General features: G+C 38.5%; 1 pseudogene; it reads left to right on the top strand.

Moving 5' to 3' along the window:
* The first annotated feature begins 6521 nt into the window (after positions 1-6521).
* Positions 6522-10447, top strand: LOC126586288 (scopoletin 8-hydroxylase-like; annotated as a pseudogene).
* The last annotated feature ends 519 nt before the right edge of the window (positions 10448-10966 follow it).

The following is a 10966-nucleotide window of genomic DNA, read 5'->3' as shown; positions in this document are numbered from 1 at the left end:
GTTCCTTTGGTATGTCTATACTTCGGCATAAGCATGGTTGTAAGCCTGTGCCATCACCTCAGAGTAAGTCCTCCAAGAGTTGGCATTGATCATATACTTGAAGAAACAATCACTTAAGCTTGCCATAAAGGCCTTGAGGGCGGTTGTCATCTGCCTCAGCATAGCGAGAATACTCATAGCTGAAACGATCGGCATACTCTCGTAGTGACTCAGCTCCTGGCGAATAGTGTACAAGTCATCTACAGAATGCAAGCGATCGGTCTGGAAGATGTGTTGAGAGACAAACAGGTTCCTTAGTTCCTCAAATGAGTCTACTGTCTCAGGTGGAAGACGGCAATACCAGTTTAGAGTTCCACCAGAGAGGATGGAGGGGAAGATAAGACATCGTCCTTCGTCGGTGTGCATCCGATATGCCATGGTGGACTTAAAGAGGTTCAGGTGTTCAATTGGGTCATCCCTTCCAGTATAGAGTTGTAAACCAAGCTTTTGTTTTATCTTTGCTTGAAGGGGGGTGTCGAGGATCCTCCTTGTGAGAAGGCTAGGCCTGGGTTGGTTCCAGTCAGGTATCTCGGCCTGATGTTCGGCCTTTAACTTGTTTACTTCCTCAAGGAGCAGTAGGACAAGGGGGTCCTAAGTGGAGTCATGTACCATTGGGATTTTCTTTTGTAAGTCTCTATCACCTCTTGGAAGTAGGAAAGTTTGAGCAAGGGCGTGTGATTTTTTCTTGAACTCGTTGTACTGACTTCTAGGGCGAGTCTGTCGGAATACCTCAGAGTCTCCTGTACCTTCATGTTTCTCTGGGACCAGTCGTTCCTTCCCTAGATTGGCAACTGGCCTGGGTCGTGGGAGGGGACCGAGTCTTTCAGAAACCCTTGGGTTATTGATCTAAGAGCATATATGGAGGAAGTCTCGGCAGTCATGATAAACGGTTTTCGATCATTCCAACCCTTCTGCAATGAGGTGTCTTCCTCCACTTCTCCTGCTTCGTGTCGAAGCAGCTAGGTTGAGAGAAGTCTCATGTTGATCAATGTTTTGATGATTAGCTTGCTTCTCATTAGGGATACCCATGTCGAAGGAAGGTGACCCTTCGTGTTAGGGGGCACCCAGATGATGGTTGATGTCCACAGGGGCAACGAGCTCGCGTGTCTAGTTTCATGGAGCGTCTCAAAAAGCTTTTCATACTGCTCCTGGAGGACCTTATTCTTCATTCCTATCTTGTTGTTCTGAGCTTCTAGCTCATCGACTTTAGCTTGAAGAGTAACCCTCTTTTTTTCCTTCTTTAGTTGCTTCGCACCAGGTGCAAGAGGGGTGTCATTCTGTGTGTTGTGGCTTCCTTCGCTCCCCATGTTAGAGAAGGATGCCTGGTCAAAAGAGAGTGTACGAATGGTGGAAACCAGCTTAACAAAGCTGAAGATAGTGGGAATAAGTGTCGTTCCCACAGACGGCGCCACATGTTGATGCATAAAATCAGTGAGGACTTTGGTACAACAAAAAGTGTTAAGTTTGTGACATTCGCTAGATTGCTCCGGTCATTAGTGTGGATAAGTAAGTAAATGGATAGGGATAGGGAAGCAAACACGAGATGTACGTGGTTCACCCAGATTGGCTACGTCCATGGAGTAGAGGAGTTCTCATTAATTTTGAAGGGTTTACACAAGTACATAGGTTCAAGCTCTCCTTTAGTGAGTACTAATGAATGATTTAGTACAAATGACATTAGGAAATATTGTGAGAGAATGATCTCTATTTATATAAGAGAGTTTCTAGTTTAATTCTGACATTGACACGTGTCGTGTTGTGATTGGTTTCTGATGTTGACACATGTCGCGTTATGATTGGCTTCTGATGTCGACACGTGTCGCGTTGTGATTGGCCTCTTGGTTGGAGGGAAACTCTTATGGGTCCTTGACAGTATAACGTTGACCGGTGCTCAGTAGTTTCGGGATTGGTCAAATATGGTACAAACAAACATAAACATTCATGAGCATCACTCATGTCAATCAGCTTCATAAGCTTCATTTACAGAGCTTTAGCTTCAAAAGCTTCATTCACAGAGCTCTAGCTTCAAAAGCTTCATTTACAAAAGCTCCAGCTTCGAAAGCTTCATTTACAAAGCTCTAGCTTCATTTACAAAGCTCTAGCTTCAAAGCTTCACTTGCAATGCTTCACCTACAAAGCTTCAGTGCAAGGTATACAAATACCGCCTCCGAACAACAGCCACTTCGGCCCATACATGGATTCAATTTGAAGTCTCTAGCCAACAAACTCTATTGACCGAAGACTTGGGGGACTACATTATGTACCATATATTGGGCCTCAACTGGGCCTCATGAAAATACTTGGGGGACCTAACCCATCATTTATGTATTGAGGAGCGAGCCCTTATTCTATAAAAATGACTCCCTCACTTTCATTAGAGAGCACTCATGAAAAATACTTGGGGGACTTAGCCCATCATTTATGTATTGAGGAGCGAGCCCTTATTTTATAAAAGGGACTCCCTCACCTTCGTTAGAGAGCATCGCCGCTAGCTGAGCAACCGCCTCGCCACGAGCATCACTTCTAACCCATTATTCATGTACTGAGGAGCGAGCCCTTATTTTATAAAAGGGACTCCCTCACCTTCGTTAGAGAGCATCGCCACCAGCTGAACAACCGCCTCGCCGCGAGCATCACCTCTAACCCATCATTTATGTATTGAGGAGCGAGCCCTTATTCTATAAAAGGGACTCCCTCATCATCATTAGAAAGCATCACTGCCTACTGAGCAACCGCCTCACCGCGAGCATCAACTCTAGCCCATCATTCATAAATTGAGGAGCGAGCCCTTATTCTATAAAAGGGACTCCCTCACCTTCAAACGCCACAAGCTGAGCCAACCAATGCAACATAAGCCATGAGCCGAGCAGCATCGCAGCATGTGCTACTTCTAGTTGAGCATCATTTCAAATTGAGCACCACCTCATATTGAGCATCAGTTCAAGACAACATTTAGTTACTTTGGCCCACACATGGATTGAATTTTAAGGCTCCAGCCAAAAGACTCTCTTGACTGAAGACTTGGGGGACTACTGTTTATACCATATTTAGGGCCTCCGTATTTAGATCTCGTACAAATACTCAGGGAACTTACATGTAATTATGTAATAAAGGAAGGGGCAAATATGTAATAAGTGAGGAGCCCTTATTCTATAAAATGACTCCTCACCCTTACAATTAGGAGAGGCCAATTCCTAGGCCTTAAGCTCCCTCATCCTCTCACATCCCCTCTCACATTACAAAAGTTCTCTCTCCCTCAAAAATACATAATTAGTGTGGACGTAGCTCAAACCTTAGGGTGAACCACGATACATCTTATGTTATTTACATTTCTTACAGATTCACTGTCGGATTTACGTTGTTCCAAGACCTCCGGTTTTGTGCATCAACAACACACATGAGGTAAATTCTGATGATTCTTCTATTTATCAGTTGTCTCCACGTGTTAATCATGGAAAACCTAAAGTACAATATGAGCCAGATATGCATGCTAACGCCCAATATCCTATCAAAACTATGTGTCTACTCATCATTTGTCCAAACCATATGCATCCTACATATGTTAGCTATGTAGTGTATCGGTTCAAACAAAATTGAAGGATGCTTTTTCTGACCCTAAGTGGGTTAATGTCATGAATGTTGAGATGGAAGCTTTAGAAAAGAATTCCACTTAGAATTTGGTTCCGTTGCCAAACGGGAGGAAAGCTGTTGGATGTAGATGGGTGTTCACTATTAAGCCTAAATCAGATAGTTATATTGAACAGTATAAAACCGATTAGTTGCTAAGAGTTATACTCAAACCTATGTTGTGGACTATCAGGAAACTTTTACTCCTGTTGCCAAACTTAACAATATTCGTGTCTTTCTGTCCTTAGCAACAACCAAGATTGGCCCCTATTGCAGTTTGATGTTACAAATGATTTCCTTCATGGTGATCTTAAGGAGGAAGTTTATATGGATCTCCCACCTAGCATCAATATATCTCCTGAAAAAGGTGTTGTGTGCAGATTGCGAAAGGCTTTGTATGGTTTGAAACAATCTCCTAAAGTATGGTTTGGGAGGTTTACAAGTTCAATGAAGAAGTTTGGGTATTTTCAGAGTTATTCAAATCACACTTTGTTTCTAAAGCAACGAAATGGTAAGCTAACTGCAATGATTATTTATGTTGATGACATGATAGTGATTGGTGATGATCAGAAGGAGGTACAACGCCTTCAAAAGTACCTAGCTACTGAATTTGAGATGAAAGAATTGGGTGAATTGAAGTATTTTCTTGGAATCGAGGTTGCACGATCCAAGCATGGTATTTTTCTGTCTCAACGGAAGTATGTTCTTGATTTATTAACTGAAACATATATGTTAGATTGCAAACATGTTGATACTCCAATTGAGTAGAATCATCGTTTGGGCTTATTTTCAGATCAAGTTCCTACTCATAAAGAACGATATAAAGGCTTGTGGGGACATTAATTTATTTGTCTCACACTCGCCCTGACATTACTTATGCAGTTAGTGTGGTAAGTCAGTTTATGCACTCACCTAGTGAAGCTCATATGGATGTAGTAATATGTATTTTAAGGTACTTGAAGGTGGCTCCTGGCAGATGCTCAGATGCTTCATTTTCTCAAAGAATGGTCATTTGAATGTAGAACGGTATACAGATGCAGATTGGGTTGGTTTTATCACTGACCGGCGATCTACATTTGGATTCTTTACTTTTGTGGGTGGTAATCTAGTTACTTGGAGAAGCAAGAAACAAAAAGTGGTGGCTAGGTCAAGTGCTGAAGCTGAGTTTCGTGGTATGTCTCATGGTGTATGTGAGTTGTTGTGGTTGAAAAAATTGTTGAGAGATCTTGGATTTAAACCCAAGGGTGCTATGAAACTTCATTATGATAACAAGGCTGCTATTGAGATTGCTCATAATCCAATGCAACATGATCGAACAAAACATGTGGAGATTGATCGACATTTTATCAAGGAAAAATTGGATGCTGGAATTATTAATTTTCCGTTTATGGGATCTCAAGATCAACTTACTGATGTGCTTACTAAGGCTACGTCTAATAGTGTGTTTGCCAACTCGCTTGACAAGTTGGGCATGCATGACATCTTTGCTCCAACTAGAGGGGGAGTGTTGCAGTTATATATTTATATATTAGTTAAAGTATAAATAGTAGTTTGTTGTCCCACATTGACGAAGTGCATATGTAATAGCAATCGTAACTCCTATTTTTACTCCAATTTGGAGATTAATGAATATACAAGAAATTCTCAAATATTGTCATATATATTTGGCTTGTTTTATTAACACCTCATATTTATTTTTTAAATTAAAAAAAATTTAACACACCCCACGTATTTTCCAATACTATCCTCACACCTCACATCTCATACACCCCACATCTCACATCTCACATCTCACACACCCCAAAAGAATAATCCACATTTTAAAGACAAGAAAGAATAATCTACATTTTAAAGAAAAGAATAATCCACATCAAACTCTTCATCTTTTTCAAACAAAAGAATAATCCACATTTTAAAGACAAGAAAGATGAATTAAATTGTTGTATAAAATCTCCATCTTGTCATTTGATTTATAAACATCCGTCAAATTTTCTTGAACAATCACGTTGGATTCTAAGAAGCCTGATGGACAAATGGTAAGAACTATTCTTATAAGGTCATGTCAGTTCCAACCAGCCAAAAAAACATTGAATTTCTTCATCATCAAACAGCCACAAGAATATTACATTTAATTACATCTTAAAATTTTCAACATTCTCTAGTTTTCTTCCTATTTCTTGGATTCCAATTAAGGCTTTGCAAAAAGTCAAATTTTTATTCCATTATTTAAATAATTTCTTGAATGTGAAAACCAACGAATGAACGAGGAGTATAACTCGATTTTTTTGTTCCCTTCATCAAAAGATATATTTTCATCAACTTGTTTGTGTTTTTAGGGTTTTGTTCTACAATGGAGAGTAAGAGCAGCTATGAGGGTTTGAATAGTCATTTCATATTAGAGTTACAAGTTGTTTGGTATTACATTTTTAAATGGGGTGTATTCAACATGTGGAGTGTTAATAAAAAAAACCCTATATATTTTTGGTATTTTACCATGTTTAATTCAACTTTCTCTCTATTGTAATACTTGTGAATTGGAAATTTGGAATAGAAGACGTTTCTCGGTGCCAGAATCTACTCTAAACAATGTTATGTTTGTATTATCTTAGCTTAATGAAATTATATTTTCTAATAAGAAAGAAAAATGAAAACCTACTCAGAATCAGAAAGCCATGAACCTTGCCTTCTGCATACTAAAAATTAAATTTTAAGTCAACCAGCTGGTAGTTGGCTAAAGCATATTCCCATATGACCTTCTAGCTAGTATTTAATCTCACCTTTTGCCCATCCATTTAATCAAATATTCATCAATCTAGTTCTCCACCTATACCATCAAATACACACACACAAAATCAATGGCTCCAAGATTTGAAGACGGAAAATCACTATTCAATTTTGTTGTTTGATAGGAGCATATTTATGCGACTTAGTTAGCTTGTTCTTGTGCATTTATGTTATTATTTCTTAGTCAATTATGTATTTTAAACTATTTTCGTGTAGGTTCAAATAACAAAGTTAGCAACAAAGTGTTATTTGGAGCATTTTGGAGCATTTTTGGGCCAAGATTAGATAGTGCAAGCATGGAGACATGAGGATGGACATTTTTGAAGATTTGAAGGCTAGAAATCAGCATGTATGTGTGCAAGTGTGTTGACCTACAACTCCAAACATCCATCCACTACACCCATTACATCCACTTATTACCAAACATCCATCCACTACACCCATTACATCAACTCATTACCAAACATACACTCACTACACCCATTACATCCACTCATTACCAAACACTCACCCACTACACCCATTACATTCACTCATTACCACAACATACACCACTACCACCTTAATTAGATGGTGGTCCTCTCCCTAGCCTATAAATACATCCAGCCTTTACCATAACAAGGGAGAGGGAGAAAAGATCCATGAAAAGACATTACATTCACATCTCACAACTCCATACACTTACACTTTCATTCCTTGGCTGGGAGAACACAATCCACCCATCCACCCTTCACCATAACTCACCTATATCCATCCACCACCATAATCTACTACTCATCCATCAAACCACACCTTGTGCCGCAACAAAGAGAAGAAGGAGGACCCTTGGATGTGCTTGCCATTCAAGTTGGATTGTTGGAGCATTTTTAGGTGTTTTCATTCTTTTGTTTTCAATGTCTAAATTTGTTTATCTTTGCTTTGTGAGCATAAGGAACTAAACCCCCCTTAGGCAGGGGGGAATTCGAAACCATGTTCATGCTTGCAATATGATTTGATTGCCTTCAGTTGTGATTTCATAAGTTGTGAATTCAATTTGTTTAAATGCTTGATTGATAAGTTATTCATGTATGTTTATTAAGAGTGCACACTTAGTTTGCATGCATGAATATGATGCTAGAGTATAAGGGAGTTTCACCTAATAGTTACAAACTTATATTCACAAGTAGTGGAGGTCGCTTATAAACGATCGCGTTAAATAAATTCTTGGCTGGAGTTTCATGCTCATCATAGTAACGAATGCCTCGTCAATACTTATAGTTTTCATAATGCTTAATGATCTTTGATTGTATCTTTATTGTGCTGTTCACGTAAAGAACTTTTGAAGAATGCTTGTATGCGTTTTCCCATCCAATTTAATAACTTAAGGAGAACTTGAAGGTTAATTTAAGTGGACTTAATTAACCTGGGGTGTTGAGTTTCATGATTGATCAAAAGAACAACTGAAAATTGGTTTATGTGCAAGTATGTCATCTGTGGAGAATAACCTCCTAGCTAGCCTTCCATAATTTCAATTTACTCAAATTCGTGCAGATTTCATTAGTTCTTTAATTTACTTGTTTTGTTTTCAAATTTGTCAAAACCAAAACCCCATTTACTTTAAAGTGTTTTATTAGTCAAAATCTGTTTTGATTTGTGTTTTTAGGTGTCCCAAAAGTGTGTTAGAGTCCAAATCTGCTCAGTTTGTGTTTTTAGGCAGATTTGAGCGTTTTTAGCTTGTTCTGAGTCCTTTGAGTTTGTTTTAAGTTCTTTGAGTCTAGTTTAGTGTTTTTAACTTTGTTTATATGTTTTTAAGTCAGTTTAGAGGTTTTAGCAAGCCCTCCTAATCCCCGGTTTAGAACGATCCCTACTTACATTCTTTACTACAATTGACAACAAGAGGGTTTAATTTGTGTGTTAAGTAATTTTTGCATCATTGTTCAAGATGGCAATGGTGTGAAGAGCATGGTGGACTTAGGTATCGTTTGGTATGCAAACGGGACGGGACGGAACGGAATGGGATGGGACAAGATGGGACGGAACGAAGAGGGAGCAAAGATGCCCTTAGATGGAAACAAGGAGGAAGGAGACGGAAAGATTATAATTTTGTGTTCCACGGATGTGGAACGAGTCGTTCCAGAGGGTGAGGCAGAACGAAAATTCACCCAAAACTCGTCCCATGGAACAACGCGTTCCACCCATTTTAGACGCACCAAACATGGGACGGAACACCTTGCCTCACTCCGTTCGGTCCCGTCCCAAGTACCAAACGGTACTTGCGGCTTGTCCAAAGTCCCTGAGCAATAAATACAACCACCACATGAGCGCGTAGTGAAGCTTAATGCACTGGTTCATGAGATCCCACCAATTGATTTGTCAAAGCTGGATGGGCCCGATCATGATCAAGTGGCAAATGACTTTGCCAATGCTGCTGAGGTTCTTGGGTTCTTCCAAGTTTTGAACCATGGCATGCCTCTCGAGTTGCTAGAGTCCCTTAAAAGTTCTGCTAATGATTTCTTTGGACAAGCGCCGGAGAACAAGGCTGCGTATCGGAAAGGAGTGAGCCCTAGCCCATATGTGAAGTACGGGACAAGCTTTGTACCGGAGAACGAAAAGGCATTGGAGTGGAAGGACTATTTGAGCATGGTATATACCACTGATGCTGATGCTCTCAATTATTGGCCTAATGAATGCAAGTAAGATCTTACTATTTTTATATACATGCTGCCAATTTGAACCACAAATTCATATAAGAATTCATCTAATCAATAGTTTGTTTGTTTATATTCACTTTTGACAACATATAATTTGTCACGCACTAAAATGTTTTCCTCTTAACACGTACCCAAATTCTAACAATTGACAAATTAAAATACCAACTTGATTAAGTGTATTATGAATTTATGATTGATATGAAATTTACAGGGAAGTTGCACTTGAGTACCTAAAAACCTTAATAGATATGGTAAAGAAAATAGTGAAAGTCTTGATTACAAAGCTTGGAGTGATACTAGAAGACTCAAAACTTGAGGCACTCATTGGGTTAAGGATGGTTAACATGAATTATTACCCAACATGCCCTGATCCTGAGCTCACTGTGGGCATCGGGCGTCACTCAGACATGGGCAACCTAACTGTGCTGCTGCAAGATGGAATTGGAGGTTTGTATGTGAAACTTGAAGAAGAATTGGATGCTGGAAAGAAAGGAGAGTGGACTGAGATCGCTCCTGTCCCTGGTGCTCTGGTCATCAACATTGGTGATACATTACAGGTTAGTTAACCACAAAATTCATTAGATTAAGCTTTGTATATGTTTGTTTCATGGAAAATATATTTCTTCGACATGCAAAGTTAATTTAATTAGATTATGGCCTTTTGTTTTGCTTGAAAAAGCTTGTGAATGTTCGAATATACTTTACTTTATATATAATAAAAATGTTATTCACAATTGACTGCATACGTGTTAATGACTTTGAAAATTAATTGAATATGAGATTAGTTAGCAGAAAATAATTTACACTTGCTTATGGTTGACGAGTGTGGCTAGAAAAGCTCATTATTATGGATTTAACCATCTCATCACTTGTGACATTGTTCTGTTGTAGATACTAAGTAATGGAAGGTACAAAAGTGCTGAACACAGAGTGCGAACTACAAGCAGCCAATCAAGAGTGTCTGTCCCAATATTTACCATCCCAAAGGCAACAGAAAGAATTGGGCCATTGCCTGAGGTGGTGGAGAGTGATGGAGTTGCTCGTTATCGTGAGGTGGTGTTTGAGGATTATATGAACAACTTCTTTAGCAATGCACATGACGGGAAGAAGTCTCTTGATTATGCCACCAGATCATGCAAAAGATATCCAGTAATGTTAAACAAATTAAGTGACTGTGCAATTCAAAATTAAGTTTACTCCCTTGATCCATATAATAAGGAGGGTTTATATTGTACTTTCATTTACCTTGATTATCTTTTTTTGACTGTTTGTTATTTCAGTTATCTTGATTATCTTTTATTTTGTGGATGGAGAGTCACAAAAATTCACTTAATCAATTACCATATATAGTTACTAAGAACGTTTATATTTTTTAGCTAATAATTTATGACATGTATACGTGTTGAAGAATAGTATTTCACATCAAAAGTATTACAACAAGAGAATAGTTTAAACAAGATTAAAAAATTAATTGAATAGATCTGATATTCAACACAAACACAAAAAGATGCAAGCCAACATTAATTAACATGACATGATTTTCAGGTTATTAAAATTTTAATCTAGTCCAAGTGACAAAAAAAAAAGTTTGAAGTTAAGGTAATTGAAAAGTACAATAATCCACGCGCCCACATTTATTGAATCATAGCTAACTTAGCTATGCTTACTTTATGAATTTCCACTTGTTTGACCACTATTATTGGGAAAATGATCCTCTCTGCATGCTCTTTGTGGAGATCTGAGGGATCAATCAATCACATTCATTCATCGTACATCGTACAGTCAGTTTTTGTTAAATACTATTTATATTCAATTTTAAAATTTTG

This window comes from Malus sylvestris, chromosome 10, assembly GCF_916048215.2.
Source record: "Malus sylvestris chromosome 10, drMalSylv7.2, whole genome shotgun sequence".
Taxonomy (NCBI): domain Eukaryota; kingdom Viridiplantae; phylum Streptophyta; class Magnoliopsida; order Rosales; family Rosaceae; genus Malus; species Malus sylvestris.
Note: the sequence above shows the minus strand (reverse complement) of the source record. Positions and strands in the feature narration are given on the sequence as shown.